Source organism: Camellia sinensis, chromosome 11 (genome assembly GCF_055761805.1).
Source record: "Camellia sinensis isolate YWXY chromosome 11, ASM5576180v1, whole genome shotgun sequence".
In the NCBI taxonomy this organism is placed as follows: domain Eukaryota; kingdom Viridiplantae; phylum Streptophyta; class Magnoliopsida; order Ericales; family Theaceae; genus Camellia; species Camellia sinensis.
The window spans coordinates 39,953,709-39,974,836 of NC_138971.1; positions in this window are offsets into that span (position 1 = coordinate 39,953,709).

Sequence of the window (21,128 nt, forward strand, 5' to 3'; positions counted from 1 at the left end):
GTGGTGATGAAGAAATGAGGTCTAGGACTTAGGAACTTTTACTTGAAAGAGAGAGATAGAGGGAGATATGAATGCAAGGCTTCAAGGTAATTTTTTCCAACCTCTAAGACCAATCTTGGAGGCTGGTTATATGGACCAAGGAGAGGGAAAAAAGGGAGGGAAAGAGTGGGGGAAAAAAGACCAAGTTCTCCCCCAACAGCTGTCCCCCGGTTGTAGATATTTTTGGCGGAAAACAGCTATACAACTGTAAAGTACACATTGCAAGGATCATGGCCGGCCAACTTTCAAAGCTGCAGGTGGCCGGCCGGCTACCTCCCATGGCCGGCCGGCCATGGGTCAAAAAGGTCAAGAAGATTTTCTGGCCGGCCACCACAAATAGGTGTCCTCCTAGGTGTCCTCAACACAACCCTGTGGTTCAAAATTGGAAACAGTGAAACAGGAGAGAAAACAAGCCATTTTTAGGAAGGGTTCAAAAGGGTCAGGTGGAATTACTGGCCGGCCACCAGCTTTTAGTGTCCTCCCATGTGTGGACAACACAAATATGTGGTTGAAAGTTCAAGAAAATGGCCCAAGGTTGTTCAACATTGGCTCGGAAGTGAGAAAAACGGGCGTCGGAGGAATATAACTGGTTGTTGAAACAATTGCTGGCCTCCCACCCTTCTACGACCTTCCTGGTGATGAAACAGAGGTACTTGCCAAAAATGAACGAAAACCGATGCAAAACGAATGCTCGGGGGCCAAAACGCACAGTTCAAGGCCCCGAAAACTGCCTGTTAAACACCGAAAGTGGTATTCGACCACGAAGTAGGTCTCTCAGACCTCAGTGTCCCTCAAAAGGGAGTAAACAGGATGCATGCCAAAAATCAGAGCAAACGGAGATGGTTAGGCGGTCCCGAACCGAGGCACACGGCCAACGGTCCCGAAAAACCGGAAACCGGGCTCCGAAATGGGCAAAATGGCCTACGGCCACAAAATGTAGCCCACGTCCATTGAGAGATGGTCTACGGGACCTCTCCCTCCCCTCAGGAAAAGAAACAGAGAAAATCGAGTCTGGTTCACAAACTGAGGCAAAGAACAAAAGAAGGTTCGGAAGTCCGGAGGCAGGGCTCACGGCCGCGACTCTGAAACTTCTGAACGAGCACATAATGCAACATCACCAAGCGCTCAATCGGTGACGTCTGAGTCTTAAGGTCGGTCAAAAATGGGGTGTCTACAGCTGCCCCTCTTTGACAGAACTCGGAAGTCACAAGTGACGGGAGTGAATGTCAAAGCCCAGAGACGACCCATTTTTGACAAGGCCGAAGACTTAGACAAACGTACAAGATAAACAGAGATGTGCCCGCAGGCGAAGGGGGCAAAATGCAAAGCGATATGCACAGAGCTGGAAGTAACTCAATGATCATGCAAATGCAGCAAGCTGTAATGAAGCAAGTATTCGCAAATAGATGCAACAGTTTTAAGCAAGAATGCAAAGCGACAACTACATTTCATGCAGTTAAGAATGCGGAGAATTATTCAATCCTCGCCACGTCTCACCCGGAGAAGATACGATACCTGCGCGATTCGTCTGGTCGCACCAGCCTCAAATAAACCGTACATACAATATCGTGCCTGCAAAAGAGAGAAATTTCAACAAGCACAATATGCTACCAACATATATTCAATGTGATTTCGAAAGTTTGACATACGCAGTGCCGGCGAGTAAATGCATCGCAATGCGAGAATGGAATGTACGTGACAACGCATGCTCAAACACAGAGGTATGGCAATATCACGAAATGTGCATAATGATGCAAGTATGCTCATGAGAATGCAAGTTATGTGCATGATAGTGCAAAACGAGCATAAATCGAGGTGCCCGTTTGTTACGAAATAACGAGCAAGGAAACGCGCGTTTCGGTGAAGGCGACTCGATCACGGCCTCCGATGCACTTCCTGGAAAGGCTACAACACATTCAAAAAGGATACACTTTGATTTTGATGAATGATGATGAGACACATGTCAGAATTTGAAGCTGAAGTTCCGGCGGAGCAATTTCGCGACAGAAAGTGCACTTTCCTTGAACTTTTTCAGGTCCCGGGAACTCCAATCTTCCTCAAAATTTGCAGAGAGCTAGGTGAGCATGTGGGGACATGGCCGGCTAGTTTTATGGAAGGGGGAAGGTGGCCGGCTAGATTTCAAAAAAGAGAATGGCCGGCCAGCCAGAAAAGGTGGCTGGCCGGCCACCTGCCCAAATCCGAGGCTAATTTGGTCTTTTCACCTCCTTTTCTTTATGCTCTCTCATCCAAACATTTTGAGCCTATAAATCCAGCCACGAAATCTTCTCTTCTTGCTTCCTACACAATTTTCTCCCTCAGATCTGAGCTCCATACGCGTTTTCCAACGCCCCACGCAAGTTGTTTTCGCGAAAACATTCAGTTTCAAGCACTTTGAACTGATTAAATTTTGGTTTCGGGGCTACTTTTCTCATTTTCGCCACTTGAGGTGAGTTTGTCTCAATATTTGGAAGATTTTCTCGGGAGTTGACTTTTGTTGACTTTTTCATTTCCCGAGAGTTGACTTTTGTTAACTTTTTCCAATTTTGGCTCATTTTCGCTCATTTTTGTTCCTTTTGCAGATTTTCTGAAAATGGCGGGTAATTCTCCTCATGGTGGAGGTTTTTCGGGTGTCGGCGCCAGCACATGTCCTTCCCCGGGCCATTTTTCGTCATTTCACTGATTTTGATGAGCGAGCACCTGGGGATCTACTCCTGCGAGAGCCAGAGCATCACCTCTCCTATGAGGCACGAGAGGTATTTACTTCATTTTCTACACTTTTCGTACATTTCGTGCCTTTGCCATGCTTGAACACACAGTTTAGCTTATGACATAGTACTTTGCTTGCATCCTGAACATGTAGCTTAAACACTTGAATTTCTGAACACTCGGCTCACTAATTGATTGCGAACGCACGGTACACATTAGTTAAGAAGTGAACACACGGCTTCAAACACTGATTTGTCGAACACACAGCCCGAATTTGGAGGTGGACACACAGCACACACTGACTAGGAGTAGAACACGCAGCCCAAACTCTGATTTTCTGAACACGCAGCCCAGATTGATAGTGAACACACAGCCCACACTGATTGAGAGTTGAACATGCAGCCCAAACTCTGATTTTCTGAACACGCAGCCCAGATTGATAGTGAACACATAGCCCACACTGATTGAGAGTTGAACACGCAGCCCAAACTCTGATTTTCTGAACACGTAGCCCAGATTGATAGTGAACACGCAGCCCACTATTTTAATTTTCTGAAATCTGAACACGCAGCCCAAATTCTGATTGTGAACACGCAGCCCACATTGATTGAAAGTTGAACACGCAGCCCAAACTTTAATTTTCCGAAATCTGAACACGCAGCCCAAATTCTGATTGTGAACACGCAGCCCACATTGATTGAAAGTTGAACACGCAGCCCAAACTTTAATTTTCTGAAATCTGAACACGCAGCCCAAATTTGATTGTGAACACGCAGCCCACATTGATTGAAAGTTGAACACGCAGCCCAAACTCTGATTTTCTGAACACGCAGCCCAGATTGATAGTGAACACGCAGCCCACATTTTAATTTTCTGAAATCTGAACACGCAGCCCACATTGATTGAAAGTTGAACACGCAGCCCAAACTTTAATTTTCTGAAATCTGAACACGCAGCCCAAATTCTGATTATGAACACGCAGCCCAAATTTGATTGAAAGTTGAACACGCAGCCCAAACTTTAATTTTCTGAAATCTGAACACGCAGCCCAAATTCTAATTGTGAACACGCAGCCCACATTGATTGAAAGTTGAACATGCAGCCCAAACTTCAATTTTCTGAAATCTGAACACGTAGCCCAAATTCTGATTGTGAACACGCAGCCCACATTGATTGAAAGTTGAACACGCAGCCCAAACTTTAATTTTCCGAAATCTGAACACGCAGCCCAAATTCTGATTGTGAACACGCAGCCCACATTGATTGAAAGTTGAACACGCAGCCCAAACTTTAGTTTTCCGAAATCTGAACACGCAGCCCAAATTCTGATTGTGAACACGCAGCCCACATTGATTGAAAGTTGAACACGCAGCCCAAACTTTAATTTTCCGAAATCTGAACACGCAGCCCAAATTCTGATTGTGAACACGCAGCCCAAACTCTGATTTTCTGAAATCTGAACACGCAGCCCAAATTTGATTGTGAACACGCAGCCCACATTGATTGGAAGTTGAACACGCAGCCCAAACTTTAGTTTTCCAAAATCTGAACACGCAGCCCAAATCCTGATTGTGAACACGCAGCCCATATTGATTGAAAGTTGAACACGCAGCCCAAACTTTAGTTTTCCGAAATCTGAACACGCAGCCCAAATTTGATTGTGAACACGCAGCCCACATTGATTGAAAGTTGAACACGCAGCCCAGATTGATAGTGAACACGCAGCCCACATTTTAATTTTCTGAAATCTGAACACGCAGCCCAAATTCTGATTGTGAACACGCAGCCCACATTGATTGAAAGTTGAACACGCAGCCCAAACTCTGATTTTCTGAACACGCAGCCCAGATTGATAGTGAACACGCAGCCCACATTTTAATTTTCTGAAATCTGAACACGCAGCCCAAATTCTGATTGTGAACACGCAGCCCACATTGATTGAAAGTTGAACACGCAGCCCAAACTTTAGTTTTCCGAAATCTGAACACGCAGCCCAAATCCTGATTGTGAACATGCAGCGCACATTCATTTCATTTGCACGCAACTTATACATCACACTTTGAACACACAGCTCATTCATTTCATTGGCACATAGCTCATTCATTTCATTGGCACACAGCTCATTCATTTTTATACTGACACATGTATTCATTCTGAATGCAGGTTGGTTCTCGCGGTGTACGGGGATATGGCTCCACCGCCGCGAGGGATTGGTATGTTGAGCTCCCGGAGGCTGTCCGGGATTTAGTAGACCTGGCAGCGTTCGGGGCCTTCTGCATTGGATTATCACGTTGTCCTGCCAGGAGGACACTGATGGCGGCTTTGGTGGAGAGATGGTGGGACGCCACCAATTCCTTTCATTTCTCTGCCACTGGGGACATGACTATGACCCCTCTAGATTTTGCTGTGTTGACCGGCCTGGACATAGGAGGTTGGTCCATTCCTTATGACGAGGACATGGGCGAATGGGAGGCCGCTTGGATACATCTGTTGGGGGCCCGCCCGCCTGTTGACAGAGCCTCTAGGAGAGTTCGATACACTTGGTTCTCTTCCCACTTTCGGCGGGCGGAGATGGAGCCCGGGACTCCTGAGGAGACAGAGCAGTACGCCCGTGGTTTTCTTATGTTCCTCTTCGGGACTACTCTGTTTGCCGATAGAGGGAACACAGTTGGGCTGTATCTGTTGAGCGCTCTGGTTGACCTATCACAGGTCAGTCGATACGACTGGGGTGGCGCCGGCCTGGCTACCCTTTACTGCTACATGAGTACGACCTCCCGCGGGCAGGGAGATTTACTTGGCGGTTATTGGAGAGCCTGGGAGGTACTTTCCGTCCTCTTGATTTACATTTCTGCTCCTCATTACTTGTACATTGCACACACAGCGCACTTTACAGTCTGTATTTTGCCCTCAGCACTTTGTACTTACATTCTGCACTGCTTTTCTCAGTTATGGGTCTACGTGTATTTCCCGACGTTAGCCCCAGAGTTGGAGGTGGCAGGGCCCCTCATGACCCCGTATTCACTGGTATTCGAGGGCCCGCACCGGCCGAGACCCCGAGAGACTCTCATTTATCTACGACAGTATTTTGACACTGTGCGACCGTCGGAGGTATTTCAAAACTCTCGGTCTCTTCCATTTTCATCTTTGATTTGCTCCACATATTCCCGATTTCTGATTGACTTATGCATTTGTTATCCGCAGATTACATGGCAGCCCTGGGCGCCCTTGGGTGATGGTCTCCGATTTTAGTATGCCGGAGGATCGGGCACCTCCCAGTATAGGGTCTTGCTCGAAGGACCGGTTGGCAGGGCATGGTTTCTGGGGGAATGCTTTCTGCGTCAGGTATGGGGGTACGATTCTCAGGATCCTCCCGCAGCACCCCCAGTTAGTATGCGGACTGCTGATAGGCTCTTTTCCCAGGAGATAGTCGGTGCTATGCTGGGTAGTGATGCTTTGCTACATCTCGAGGAGGAGGACTACGCCACTTACCGTCATACATATTTGATGCCTCCATTGACGGGAGTTCGCACCCCGATGACGAGGTCTGCTGGTACGTCATCTTCGAGCCAGGCCCGGGCTCGGGCTGCAGACGCCCCTTCCACCAGCAGGGCTGGTACATCTAGAGGTGGGGGTAGATCGGTTCCTCCGATTCCTCCGACTTATCCTCATCCTGGATGGCCGGATATGCCGACTGAGCTGATGGGGTGGCAGTATGGGACTACCTCTCCGACTCCGATCCCGCTAAAGCCTCCGATGCCCGGTGATCGATACGCCATTGATCCTGACTCACCACTGGTATGCCCCATCTATCATTCAAACATTTAGACATTCCTTTATTCACTGATGATTATGAGCTCGTATTTGCAGCCACCCCGAGAGTACGTGGAGGAGGTGGTCGGATTGGTGGCCTCACTGGAGGGGATGGTCCTGCGGAGGGAGGCACAGTTGTCTATTATGGGCATCCAGGTACCCTTCAGTTTTCTGGCATTTATCATACTTCTGATGACATGCTGATTTCTACTGCATTGATAGGCTATCTGTGTAGAGCACATCTGACACACACCTCACTTGCACACTGTGTTTACCTACACTCATTTCATGTAGTTTTTGCTCGTATCTGCATCTGACGTACATATTTGGACTGATGTATTTGAATTGAACTCTTTAATTTCAGATGCCCCTGGTGTACGCTCAGCCGCAGGCCAGGCCACCTGGGCCTCCTTGGGGAGCTAGGCCATCTGGGCCCTTTCACGGAGCTGGGCCATCCAGGCCTTCTCAGGGAGCTGGGCCATCCAGGCCTTCTCAGGGAGCTGGGCCGTCCAGGCCTTTCCGGGGAGCTGGGCCATCCAGGCCTTTCCGGGGAGCTGGGCCATCCCGGCCTTTCCGAGGAGCTCGGGGAGGGTCCTCTCGCAGACGCAGGGCACATGTCATAGAGGCGGAGCCCGATGAGGAGGAGGAGGAGGTTACAGACCGTCAGTCAGAGACATCTGCTGAGGAGGGGGACTCCGGTCTTGGTTCCGGGAGTGGAGACGAGGCTGAGGGGGATCCTGAGGATGATAGCTACGACTCGGATGATGATGGTGATGCAGAGGTTGTCCCGCAGAAAAGGACGAGGAGGGCCTCTTATTCCCGCTCCTGAGAGCACAGACACAGCTGTTTCCTGTTTTATTTATCTTTTTGCTAGTAGTTGTAGCACATTTGTACATTGTCAGGCAGTTTATTTTCTGTAAAACTTGTGCCTTAGTCTGTAAAATGTTGTAACAAGCGAAGCATGATGGAATGAAACAGCTTTTGAAAAAAGTATTGCATTTTAAACACTTAGCATCATATCGCATCATTTTGCACCAAAATGAGATTGAATGGAAGCGTGTATTGCTCATTTTGCCCAGTCAGGTAGTGAACTGACGCAACAACCTAACTTTCTAAGATATAACAAAAATCTTAGTAAGTTTACAACTCGATAAGCAAAATACAATAGTGTTGACAACGCAAATAACAAGACTTAAACAAAGGATTGCTTAAACAGAGAGCAACGACTCAAAAACACGAAACACGACAGCTCGACAAACAACTCGATAAACAAAATTCAACGACACAAAGTATACTCCGGACGATCTGGGCACCGGAACGCATCTGAATCAGAGGGAAATGAAGGCCTTTGACCCTCCCGTTGCACGGAAATGTTTGAAACTTTCCTTCGGAGGGTAAAACAGGACCAAGGAGATGCATTGGAGCATGGCCGGCCACCTTTGGGAGCCGGCCGGCCAGTTTTCTTGGAGAGAGGGGGCCACCGGCCATTTTTGAAAAAGTATATGGCCGGCCTGCCAGAAAAGGTGGCCGGCCGGCCACTTATCCCTGCAGCCTCCCAATTTTTGACACGTGTCCTCCTGAATAGTGTTTCTCCCTCTTTAAAAGCCGCAGCTCCATGGTTCATTCAAATTCACCTCAGTTTTGCATCAGAAATGGAGGCGTTTCTTGTTGAAAACCTTACAGCTTGGATCGCTTCTCTAGATGGTTCCGAAAAGTTAAACTTCCGGGGTTTCGGCTTGAACGCACTGTTCACGCTGAGTCGCACTCCGTTGCACCTTCTTTTCCTCCATGCCGCGGCAAGGTTTTGGAACCCGGTGACGCATGTCTTCAGCTTTGGCGGGCAAGAGGTATGTCCGACTCTTGAAGATTTCCAAGTTTTGATGGAATCTGAAAGCCAGGAAGAGATCTTGCCCCAGTTTCGCTTCGGTCACGCCCAGGCCTTGGGGCGGATGTGCGGACTCACCGCTCATGATGCTCGATCTCTGACCTGTAATGGGGAACTAGATATCCTTGGTTTGATCCATCATTTTTCTGACGCCGGTGACCGCAGCAACCATTATTGGCAAGGTTTCCGGCAACACGCGCTTTGCTTGTGCTTGTTGTCTCACTTTCTTCTTTCCTCGAGTTTCGGCGGAGCTAGCATTCGCCTGGTCGAAGTTGCCCAAGGCTTGAGGGAAGGGAAGAGTTGCATTGCCATGACCCTGGCCGAGACGCTGATGGGCTTGGATACTTTTCATCGCCGGGAGACGACTAGATTTGACGGGAGTCCACTACTGCTGCAGGTAATGTTTCCCACCCAACCTTACATGTGTATTTGCTCACATCACTCGGCCCTCAGGCTCGATTTTTCTCACAAAACCCTTGTCTTACTTTTCTCTCATCGTACATCTCTCTATTCTTTATTCTCTCATTTTTCATCCCTTCCCAGGTATGGTTAATGGACAAATTGCAGGTCGTGGACTCTTGCCCGGCCTACTCAGCTAGAGGCTATTTCTTTCGACAGCACCTAGTCAATGCCCTTGATGAAAGGTGGTGGTTTGACTGGATGTGCAATTTGTCTGCAGACCGCATTGCTTGGCGTTGCCCTTGGCTCAATCTCCCGGCAATGAGCTATAGCATGTCCCGGCTGATCGGGATCCAGTTGGTTGGTCTGACCCACTGTGTATTCTACTTTCCGTTCCGGTTCTTGCGCCAGTTCGGTCATGATCAGATTTGCCCACCAGAGGGGATTGAGTATCCGATTGCTTTCCCGGTCCGAGGTGCACAACTTGCGCGATATGCCACAGCATGGAGGACTAGAGAGCTCCTGGCCCCTGCTCCATCTTTCAGTTGCACTTTGTCTGACGAGTGCTTGGATTGGCTCAACGAGGAGGCACAGGTTGGGCCTAGCTTGGCGTCAGAGGCTTCGACCAGCTCTGGGAGGGGGCGCAGGGATACTTGACTCGACTATGCCCCAGATTTATTGCTTTATTAGTACTTTCAAGTTTTCTTCATGAATGTAATAAAAAAGCAACCTCGATTGTATGCAAGAGCAGGAGAACTCTGTTTTGAAATCAATGAAATTGAAAGTTGTGGTACTGAAAATTTTCCGCTTTTGTCCAAAAATGGTCTAAGTTGTAAAAAGGTTAATTTGAACGAAATCAACTTTTACTAAAACTTTTCAAAACCATTTTCGATATGGATAAAAAACCGGACACGCCTAAGATCTGTCACTGAGATGCACAACCCCAGATCCCTGCAACTGGAAAGTTGCCCCTAATTTGAAGAGTACCGCGGCACTGCATGGCAACGAAAAGTTGCCCCTAGTCTGAGTAGCACTGCACCGGAGATCGCGATAAATGCTGATGGATAAAGATGACTGAGATGGTCAAAATGGACAAAGTTGATCGGGGAAGATTTTATGGCTGAACTTCAGGGTGAAGCTGCCTACGTATCCCAAAGATGGGAATCAAGCCTTACGTAGTTCAGGCTTAGGTTTGCTCGGGTATTTTCACTCTCCTTTTACGCTCTAACTTTTGCCAAGGTCGCCCTTTGCGGGTTTTCAACCTTGCGAGCTCAATTTTTATATTTTCTAATTTTTTGTGCTCTGACTTTTGCCTAGGTCGCCCTTTCGGGTTTTCGGCCTAGCGAGCCTCTCAAGGGTGATATTTCTTCAACTTGTCCATGTTGATCGGTTGTGAGAACTCCGAGCCATCTAGATCCATCATAACCACAGCTCCACCTGACCAGATAGCTTTGATGATGTAGGGACCAGTCCAATTGGGTTTGAACTTGCCCCTTGGGCCGTGGATGGGAGCTCGGTTGTCCTTGAGTACCAAATCTCCTTCCTTTAGATTCCTGGACTTAACTTTCTTGTTGAAAGCCCGGGCAATTCTACGTTGATAGCTTTGAACATGGTACAGTGCTTTCAGTCTTCTTTCATCAAAGAGCATGAGTTCCTCACATATGCTCTGCTGCCATTCTGCTTCGGCTATTTGACACTCGGCCAATACTCGTAATGATAGAACTTCAATCTCAATAGGTAGAACGGCCTCCATCCCATAAACCAATGAATACGGAGTCGCCCCGGTAGAAGTTCTGATTGAAGTCCTGTAGCCCCACAGAGCCAATGGCAGCTTATCTGGCCAATCTCGGTAAGTTTCCACCATCTTCTGCAGTATGCGTTTGATATTCTTGTTGGCGGCCTCGACCGCTCCGTTGGTCTGCGGCCGGTATGTAGATGACTTATGAAAAGCCACGTTGTATTTCTCCAACAAGTCTATCACTTCCTTCTTGAAGTGGGAACCATTATCTGAAATTATCTCGTTTGGGACCCCATAGCGACAAATGATGTTGTTTCTGATAAACTTTGCGACGTGTGACGCCTTCAACACCGCATATGATTGGGCCTCGACCCACTTCGTGAAATAATCTATCGCAACCAGAATGAACTCATGCCCATTTGACCCCTTTGGAGTGACAGCCCCGATCACATCAATTCCCCAGACTGAAAATGGCCATGGCGAAGTCATGTTGTACAGCTTCGACGACGGGATGTTCATGCGGTTTGCATGAATCTAACACTTGTGGCATCGCCGAACAAAACTAATACAATCCTCCTCCATGGTGGACCAATAGTGACCCTGTCTGAGGATCTTCCGTGCCAGCATTACCCCGTTCATGTGTGCACCGCATTCTCCTCCATGGATGGCCTCCATTAGGTGCTTTGATTCTTCGGCTTCTACACACAGCTTGTGCATTCCCAGATGGCCTCTCTTATACAGCTTACCCCCACAGATGATGAACTGGACGTCCATTCTTCTGATTGCCCTTTTATCCTTGGCATTTACCCCTGGCGGGTATACTTCATTTTCCAAGAAATTCCAAATGCCATAATACCAGGGGTTTTCGTCCTGAACCTCATCTATAGCGGCGATCGACTCATAGGCTGGCGCAAATTTCTGGTCAATGACGACTGGACGCATCCGGATTCCAAATGGGATGTCTATCATGGAAGATAGAGTTGCTAAAGAATCTGCGAACCTGTTGTTCTCTCTTGGAAGATGAGCGAAGTTTAACTTCTCAAACCGAGGGATTAGCAAATCCAAGGTCTGGTGGTACATCATCATCTTTTCTTCCTTGACTTTCCAGTCTCCGTTTGCTTGAGATACAACCAGGTTTGAATCCCCGATGACATCCAACCGTCTTGCCCCTAGTTCCGGGGCTGCTTCTAGACTGGCAATACATGCCTCATATTCAGCTTCGTTGTTCGAGACTTTGAACCGGAGTTTGAAGGCTAGAAGGATACGGGAATTGTCGGGCGCTATCAGCAACACCCCTATTCCATATCCGTACTGATTTGACGCTCCGTCAAAGTACATCGTCCAATACTCGTCGTCGATGTGCAAAATGGCTTCATCTGGGAATAAGTACTCAACTGCTTCACCTCCTTCCACTGGATGGTCGGCCAAGAACTCTGCCACTGCTCTTCCTTTAACTGACTTGCGTGTTACGTATTTCAGATCGAATTCGGAGAGCAACAGCAGCCAACGAGCTAGCCTACCCGTAAGTGCTGGTTTCTCGAAAAGGTATTTGATGGGATCTAGTCGTGAAACCAACATTACGGAGTGAGCTTACAAGTAGTGCCGCAGCTTCCTGGTAGCCCATACCAAGGCTAAGCAAGCCTTCTCAAGCGGAGTGTAGCGGGTCTCATAATCTAGCATTTTCTTGCTCAGATAGTAGATTGCCCTCTCCACCTTATCTTCTGATTCTTGTGCGAGCATGCAGCCCATTGTGGTCTCAGTCACTGAGAGGTACAATATCAACGGTTTTCCCGGCTCTGGCGATGACAACACGGGCGGATTCTGCAAGTATTCTTTGATCTGTTCAAAAGCAGCTTGGCATCGGCCGTCCCATTGGAACTTCTTGCCTTTCTTCAGGAGACCAAAAAGTGGTTCACAAGTCAAAGTTAATTTTGAGATAAACCGTTTTATGAATTGCACTTTACCCAGAAAGCCTCGCACCTCCTTTTCAGTCCTTGGTGGTGGCATTTCTAAGATGGCCTTAATTTTTGAAGGGTCGACCTCGATGCCCCTCTGTGTAATCAGAAACCCCAGCATTTTCCCCGCTGTGACACCGAAAGTACATTTCTGAGGATTTAGCCGCAATCGAAATTCTCTGATCCTTTGAAAAAACTTTTGCAAGGCGGTGTAGTGGCCCTCTTTTTCCTTGGACTTGACAATCATGTCGTCCACGTACACCTCAACTTCTTGGTGGATCATGTCGTGCAATATTGTGGTCGCGGCTCGTTGATAAGTAGCTCCGGCGTTCTTCAACCCAAACGGCATTACCCTATAGCAGTATGTCCCCCACAGGGTGGTGAATGCAGTCTTTTCTCTGTCTTCTGGTGCCATCACTATCTGATTGTACCCTGAGAAGCCATCCATGAATGAGAGCAAAGCATGCCCTGCCGTAAAATCCACCAACTCATCTATATGCGGTAAGGGAAAGTCGTCCTTCGGACTAGCTCTGTTCAAATCCCTGAAATCCACGCATACCCGGATCCTGCCATCTTTCTTCGGCACTGGAACGATGTTGGCCAACCAAGTCGGGTATTCGGATACCCGCAGGAAGCCTGCGTCGATCTGCTTGGTGACCTCTTCCTTAATCTTGAGAGCCCAGTCGGGGCGGATCCTTCTGAGTTTTTGCTTGACAGGTCGGGCTTCGGGGTCAAGGGGGATTCGGTGCTGTACAATCTCAGGATCGATCCCAGGCATGTCTTCGTAGGACCACGCGAAAACATCTTTAAAATCTTTTAGTAAAGCGACTAAGCGCTTGCATTCCTCCGAAGACAGCGTGGACCTGATCTGGACCAGCCGCGAGTCCTCCTCAGTACCAATGTTCACGGTAATGATTTCATCAGTTAAGGGTTTGACAAATCTCTCCTGCTCCTGCTCAATCAAACGTTGCAAAACCGGAGGAATTTCGTCCTCGTCGTTTTTATCAAAATTTTGAAAGTCTGAACTTATGCAATAAATTAAGGGCACAGAGAAGTACTCAGAAACCACAGTCACCTGATTCTCATTAAGCTCATCCAAATCGTCCAAAATTTCGGTTACATTAGACTCAAATGAAAAAGAGAAAGACGACCTGGACATAACTGTGGTATCTGGGTTATCAGCCCCAGGATTACCAGACTCAGACTTAGTCGAGTTGGAACCTGATTCCGACTCACAGGACTCGGTGGAATCAGATTCCGGCTCACTACCTGACCCGGTACTGCTGGACAAGAATCCCTCTTCGTATTGCCAAGTGAGAGAGGGTGCGATAGATGCATCCAAAATTGTCGCTGGAAGGCCCGCAGCCATTTTGTCCCCAATCATGGAAACCGAGGAGTTATCCCCCAAGCACATTTGGTCGATCGAAGGATCTGAGAGTAGACTTGCCAGCGCTACCCCCATTTCAAGTTCGGTGCCCTCAGAATCTACTGCCTTGCTCTGTTCAACCTCAGCTGATGGGTCTGTCTGCTCTTCGGCAACGTTATCCCCGGGTAATTGCAGATCGAAGAAAATCTCGAAACCAGGCACGCGTTTCCTCTCCGCGTTTAGCCATGGTTCTGGGAAGCCGTAAAATGGAAAATCTTCCCCCTCCCGGACGAAGCGTCCGTTCAGGGTACCCCAGATGGGCCTATGCATCAGTTCGAAAGGCTTCCCAGCCTGCTTAGCTCTAGCTCTTCCGGCCATTTCCTTTCCCTTCCTCACCCAGTCGTCTTTGGTGGGCAAATAACCCAGTCCAAAGGTGTGAGGGTTGTGTGGCACTTCGGCCAGCGCTGAGACGCCCTTTTGGCCGCTCCTTCCCAATCCTATTCCGGGGATGTGTTGTAGCTTGTTCATGAGGTAGACGGATTGAGCACTGACGTGCATTCCCTCATTCACAGCCATGATATTCTGTACCACTCGAGCCTCAGCCAAAGTGAACCCGGATAAGAACACATCCTCAGTGCCATGCTCGATTTCTAATACTGGCGTGGACACTTCCGGTGGTGGATGGATTGATGAGTTCCCAAAAACAATTGCTACCCCCTTCCCGTGAGGGTACTTCAGCATCTGATGCAAAGTGGAAGAGACTGCCTTGACCTGGTGCAACCACGGTCGCCCCAAGAGTAGGTTAAAGGTTGCGGGAACGTCCAAGACATGGAATTCGATGTTGTGTTGTCCTGGACCAACCTGGGTTTGGATCTTGACAGTCCCCATCACTTCTCTGCTAGTGTTGTCGTAGGCTCTGATTACCTGCGTAGTTGGCACAAAGTCCGCGGGTTTCAACCCGATTGCATACGCTGTTCTGGTTGGGCAGACATTAATAGCGGACCCAGTATCAACAAGTACCACTGGTATCCACTTGTCTCTACATTCCACGGAAATGTAGAGGGGTTTGTTGTGGTTTATGTCCTCAGGCGGTAGTTCCTTGTCTGAAAAGGTCAATGCCGGGGAACCTCCTCCCGGGAAGACCAGCCCAACCAGCTGCTCTGGTGTAGTATCGATGGAGAGTTTGGACTTGTCCATAGCAGATAGGACAGCTTGCCTATGTACCCGCGAAGCCATAAGCAGTCCCCAGATGGAGATGTCTGCTTGTATCTTCTTTAGCTGTCTCAGCACAGCTTCCTTTTCAATCTATTTCTCTTTCTACTTCTCCGCTTCTCTATCCTTCCCGGATGCCTCGGGTTGGTCTAGGTGCGGGGGCTTGAAGTACCGCCCGCTTCTCGTCATGTGGTCCACCTCATCGAGGTACCAAGTGTCATCCGGTTGATTACTTCCCCAGTCTTCGTCCGTGTGGGTAAGACATAAGTCGTCGTCTTCCCACCACATTCCGTCGGCAGCCAACAGGCACCTGTTTGGCTCCGGTTCAATTGTACTCGCAGTACTCTCCATCTACATGCTCGTAGCATTCTCTATCTTCGTGCACACAGCACTCTCAGTCCCCTCAGGGCCCTTAGCTTTCCTAATTCTTTTGGCATCCTCAAACCTTTCTTGTTCCAGCTGCGTCAGTACAGCTGGTTGTTCAACAATTCCCGTATCCATAATGCCCAAGTCTCGAGCGGAATTCTTAGCACCGATGCTCTCCGGCGATATAACTTGACTTCCTGCCCTTCCGGCCATAGCTGATACTCTTGCCCCTGCCGGGCCCTGTTCTGGTTGGGATTCCCCCACTACATCTGGTTGATCCTCGAGCCATCCAGTGGCCTCTGCCGATTCCCCATAGTCGAACCAGTTGATTGACGCATCCCCCGATTCCTGGTCATCGAAAAATTGCAGGTTGGCAAAGTCCTCCTCTATAGCTGTCAGATCATCTCCCCCTTGCTTGAATCCATCTCCCTGGATTACACACAGCTCTCCCGTTTCTGGCAATTCTATACCCAACCCAATCTAGCTTGTTGATATGATGTACTCGCTCGGATTGTAGGCTCCCCCAGCAAGACTCCGTTCAATCCCAGATTCAACAATCCCATTCGCTCCTGAAGTCTGACATGCCCCATCTTTGACGGTCACCACCGTCGGCTCCGGTTGGGTTGTGGAGATGTCCAACATGTACAAAGAGTCGGTGCAGTCGGGGAGGAACACCTCCGGCTTGGGTAGGTGGGATGGGGTGATATAGATACTAGGATCGTAAGATGCGACCCCAGTTTGGATAAAGTTGATTCTATTGGGAGGGGGAGCTTGGTTATGCGGTGGGAGAGGATTGGTTGTGACATTGGGTTTGTCGGGAGGCGCAATCACCTGCTTGTCAATAAGATCCTGGATCTCGTGACGCAATCTGTAACAACGGTCGGTGTCGTGACCGTGTTGTTGGTGATACGCGTAGTATTTTGCTGGGTCATGAGAGGGAGGGAGTGGATTCGGTAATGGTTTTGGCTCCAGGGGTTTCAAATGCTTTTTCCTGATCAATACCCCTAGAGCTTTGGACAGGGGCATGTATAAGGGTGTGAAAGTTCTTTGGCCTCGAGGTTGGAATCTGGTGGTTTGTGTGTTGCTTCCGGACGCGCCAGAGAAAGGTGTGGCCGCCATGGGCCTTGGAGGGGGAGGGGGAATGGTGGTGACCATGCTCACCTCTGAAGCTCTTGTAGTCGCAGCGCCACTCGGGCCCGCATTGTTGTTTCGGTTGAATGTTCTCCGGGGTTGCTCCCGGTCTTGGTCAATCAGACCTGTTTTATAGCATCCTCAATTTGTACCCCCATCTCGTGTAAATCTGAGAAGGTGGGGAAGGGGAGTACAATCATTCTCTGCATCAGCTTTGGTTGGAGATTGCGCACAATCATCCGGATTTGATCTTTATCGGTGGGCCTCAAGGTCATCATCGACGCCTTTGCCCTCCACCGGGTTACAAAATCAGAAAAGGTTTCCTTGGGCTCCTGCCTTGTCGTCTCGAGATCACGAGTTGTGACCTCGATTTGCGTGTTATAGGAGTACTGCGCAACGAAGGCCTCGGCCATTTCATCCCAGTTCCATTTGACATCATCCTCCAATTTTGCATACCAGATGGCGGCTACACCCGACAGGGTCCGGCCAAATAGTGAAAGCTTCTGGGGTCTAGTTAGGCCCATTGGCCGCAGGATGTTTGAGAATAGCCGAAGATGGACCATAGGGTCGCCGGACCCGTCAAAGCGGTCAATTTGCAGCATCTTGAACCTATCGGGCAATGTCACGGCTACATCGGTATATCCATCCTCGATGTCCGGAATAGCTTTTACCCCTTTTGATTTCTTGAAGAGCTTTTCAAGCTTGCTCAATTTCAGAGCTGTATGGTTAATCTCGAACTCAAAGGGAGAGTCCGGGTGATTGGGTGTATGGGTCTTGGACAGTTGTGGCGGAAGTGGGGGCGGAGCTGGCCCCGTTGGGAGGTTCGTGTCCTCTTGCAGGTTTTGGATATTCGGCACAGTATTCTGGGTGTTTGGCGGAGCGTTCTGAACAGTAGGTGTCTGCTCAGGCAATGGAGCCCCTGGCGGAGGAGGGACTTGATGCGAAGCAGATGCCGCATTCTGCTGCTACAGTCTGGTAATTAGCTCAGCCTGCGGGGTCATGATCTCGGCCTGTTGCTTGGCGAACTCATCTCGGCGAACGGCATCCTGCTGCATGGCCCGCATAGTCTCTTGCATTTGGCGCACCATCTCCTCAACTCCTGTTGGTGCCGCCATACTCTTTTGATCTATCTGAACTACTAGCCGATCTATCTCTATAGCAACAATGGGGATCTCAACCCGATTGTCCACTGATGGGGGAAACCACTGTTCTGGTGATCTCTGTTCAGATACACTGTGCTTTCTCTGCCTTCTTCTGACGACTGGTGGTAGAGAATGGAACACTGGCTGTCCGTCAATTAGATCCTCAGATCGATTGAGTCGGCGACCTCGTGTCCAAAGTGCTTGGGGGGTATCTGCTGGGTTTGAAGCAATTGTGCTAGAACTGCCCTAGTAAAAAGATAAATAAAGCAATAAGGAAATAAATAAACAGATAAACGGACAGCATAACAGCGTAAAATAAATGCATGACACACAGCCGGGCATAACAACACACAGTCGATAAGCTGAATACATACTGTCGTCAAACACTGATTATTATTCCTGTATCACTGTCCCCAAAACTGAATCTCTGATACCCACAGATAACTGATTCTCAAATACTGACTGATGCCCGCAGGCCTGATACCCACAATACTGAACTGATGCCCGCAGGCCTGATGCCCAAACTCATACACTGATACATGTATTCCTGTAGAGACGCACTCTAAAGCACATAACAGATAAGTGAGAGCCAAAACACCCCTATGTTGGGGTAAGGTTTCCCTGTCCTATTTTGTCAGGAGCTAGGGTTTCACTACGCACACAGCGGTTTCAAACAACCTATAAACGGGTAAGCAACCTGTCCTAGTTTGGAATGGTCACTATGGATCCGAATATGCACTAGGTCGAATGGTCAAAAAGGGTGCCCCGGTAAAACCGGGGTTTGTGTTCCCATACTGGCAGAGCCCACAACCGGTCAGCCTTATGGTCATGCCTTGACAAGATAAGCCTCCGGCAAACCGTTCAGGAATAGCAGATGGCAAACACGGTGTCCTAGGCGCACCAATGCAAATGCAATGCAAAGAAATACACAACTGTAGTAAAAAACAGATATCATGAGTTTGAGTCAAGTTCTCTAAATCCCCAGCGGAGTCGCCAGAAACTGTAGACGTCCCCGAACGCTCCCGGGAGAGCGAGCTCCCGTTCCGTTCATTTGGGGTCACTACAGCTCAGGACTCTCAATTTTGTCACGGTTCTTAATCTGAACCAAAGAGTCCAAATCCGGCAAATCGTTTTGAGAAAATAGATTTTTGAAAGAAGTGCCAAACATGGACTGCTTTGCCAGATACAGAGTCGCCACCTAAATATTTTATTTCGTGAAATTTAGGAAACCCTGACTCGTTGCCTAAGGCCACGTGTCCGTCATCACCAAAGTTGCCTCGGCTCAGGAACTTGGGTACGATTGGGGAAGGTAACTTCGTGAGCACCCCCGCTCGCCCGGTCAGAGACCGGCCTCTACTAACCATGATATCTATTTTTGAAAACATTGTATGTTCTTATTCCGGTTATTAGCCTAGGTTACTATGTGATGCGCACAGCATACAAGTATAGACTGGATCGCCTGAATTGGAGCAAAACATTTCGTGTTTGTTTTTGAAAGATGGTTTGCTACTCGCAAGTAGGCTTAAAATGCAGATTTTGCCACCCTCGGGTTGGCTTAGAAAAGATGGTTTTGCCACCATCTAGTGGGCTTAAAACAAACATTTGATGATTTGTCCCAATCCAAATAACCCAACCTTCACTCACAGGCATTCAGGCAGTTATATCACATAAGCATATAGCCTCATGGTAAGCATGCTATCATGGCAGTCACTCACACGCTTGCAAGGATGCTAAAGCATAAAACTTACCGAGTACTCCAAGCCAAAACAAAAGTTTATTAGAAATCATGCATGATCCTAAGCATACAGGAATGTCTAATGCAACACACGCAAAAATGCAACAATAGCAGGCTCGGCTATTCTAAAAATGGCATATGGAATGCTACAACTAACATGTATTCAACTTTGAAATCGAAATACAGATGCAGTTAGTATGATGCGCCGAACCCGGTGCATGCAAAACAGATGAATGATGCAAACATGCTATCATACTGTATGCTAATTGAAATATGCCCTAATCTAACCATCATAAGCGGATAAATAAAAGGGAGAAAGACGTGGGGTTGGAAGACATACAACACACGCACGCACACTTATTACAGTTGTGCCCTCGCGCAGAGGGTCCGAATAAATATACAGTCCCGAATAAAAGAATATTACAGTCTAAATATTACAGTCCAAATAATATACAAATTCCTAATTAATTAACAAATTAACTAAGAAAGCTGTAAAACTGGCGTGCAAGCCAGGGACTGCCTTGCTCCTGATGGATGATGTATGTTTAAGCTGCCTTGCGCGGAAATCCATGACGATGCCCCGATTAGCCTCTGTTTTGCACCTGTTCTTGAAATGCGTGTCAAGCCTCGGAAGACCGCTGATTCTTGATTTGCTGCAACAGAGAGTAGGAAAGGGGCATAGCAATGTATTTTCACAAATGTATGCATGCCTCGATCCTCGTGCCACCAATCACGCATATCGAGGCATGATGGCCGAGGAGTCGAATTTGCACAATTAATATGAAATGAATGCACATGAAAACACAACTAAAACCTAACTCCATCATGGATGATCCGGAGTGTCGGTGACTGGGGAATTGAGATACATTCCATCACTCGGAGTACGGGACGTACCTCGTTTCCCGTGCCCGGGCTAACACCTATCCCGAACACGATGCAATGTGCATGATATGCATGAAATGCAACTAAGATACAATCCTAACATACACAATGTTATGAAATGGCATACACGCTATACGAGGTAATATACAACCGGGCATATACAATGCTATGGATGAAATGGCATACGCAATGCAATAATGGGCTTACACCAACATGAGAGAGCCTCAGCCACACTCACATAGGAGGCCATCAGATGAAAACAAGACAACTCGAAATGCGTGCACGCGTGCACGCAAACCGAGAATCGACCCTCAGGCATCGAAATGCCACTCTAATGATATGTGGCAAAGACATGGAATATGATATGCAAACATGCAAAAAACAGTAGCAAAATGAGGGGCAAAACAGCCCCGAAACAAGGCGAAATGACACCCGATGCATGGAATTTCTCCCAAAATGCGAAACTAGGTACATGAAATGGCTGACAGCTATACAAAGCATGCATAATTGGTGCATGGAATGAAAAGACAGAAGCAAGGCAGCCCCAAAATAAGCACTTTTACAGTTCAAAGCATGGCCAAACAGAAAACAAAAATAGGGCAAAATTAGTATGCAAGAAATGGCCCTAAATGTGAGATAAAGAAGCAACTCACAGATGCTGTCCTCAAATAGATTAGGGCCCTTCAACAAAGTTGAAGAGGGTCCCAAAAAATGATCTTTTATAGTTCTGAAAATAGCCCAAAAACAAACACAGGTATGGCT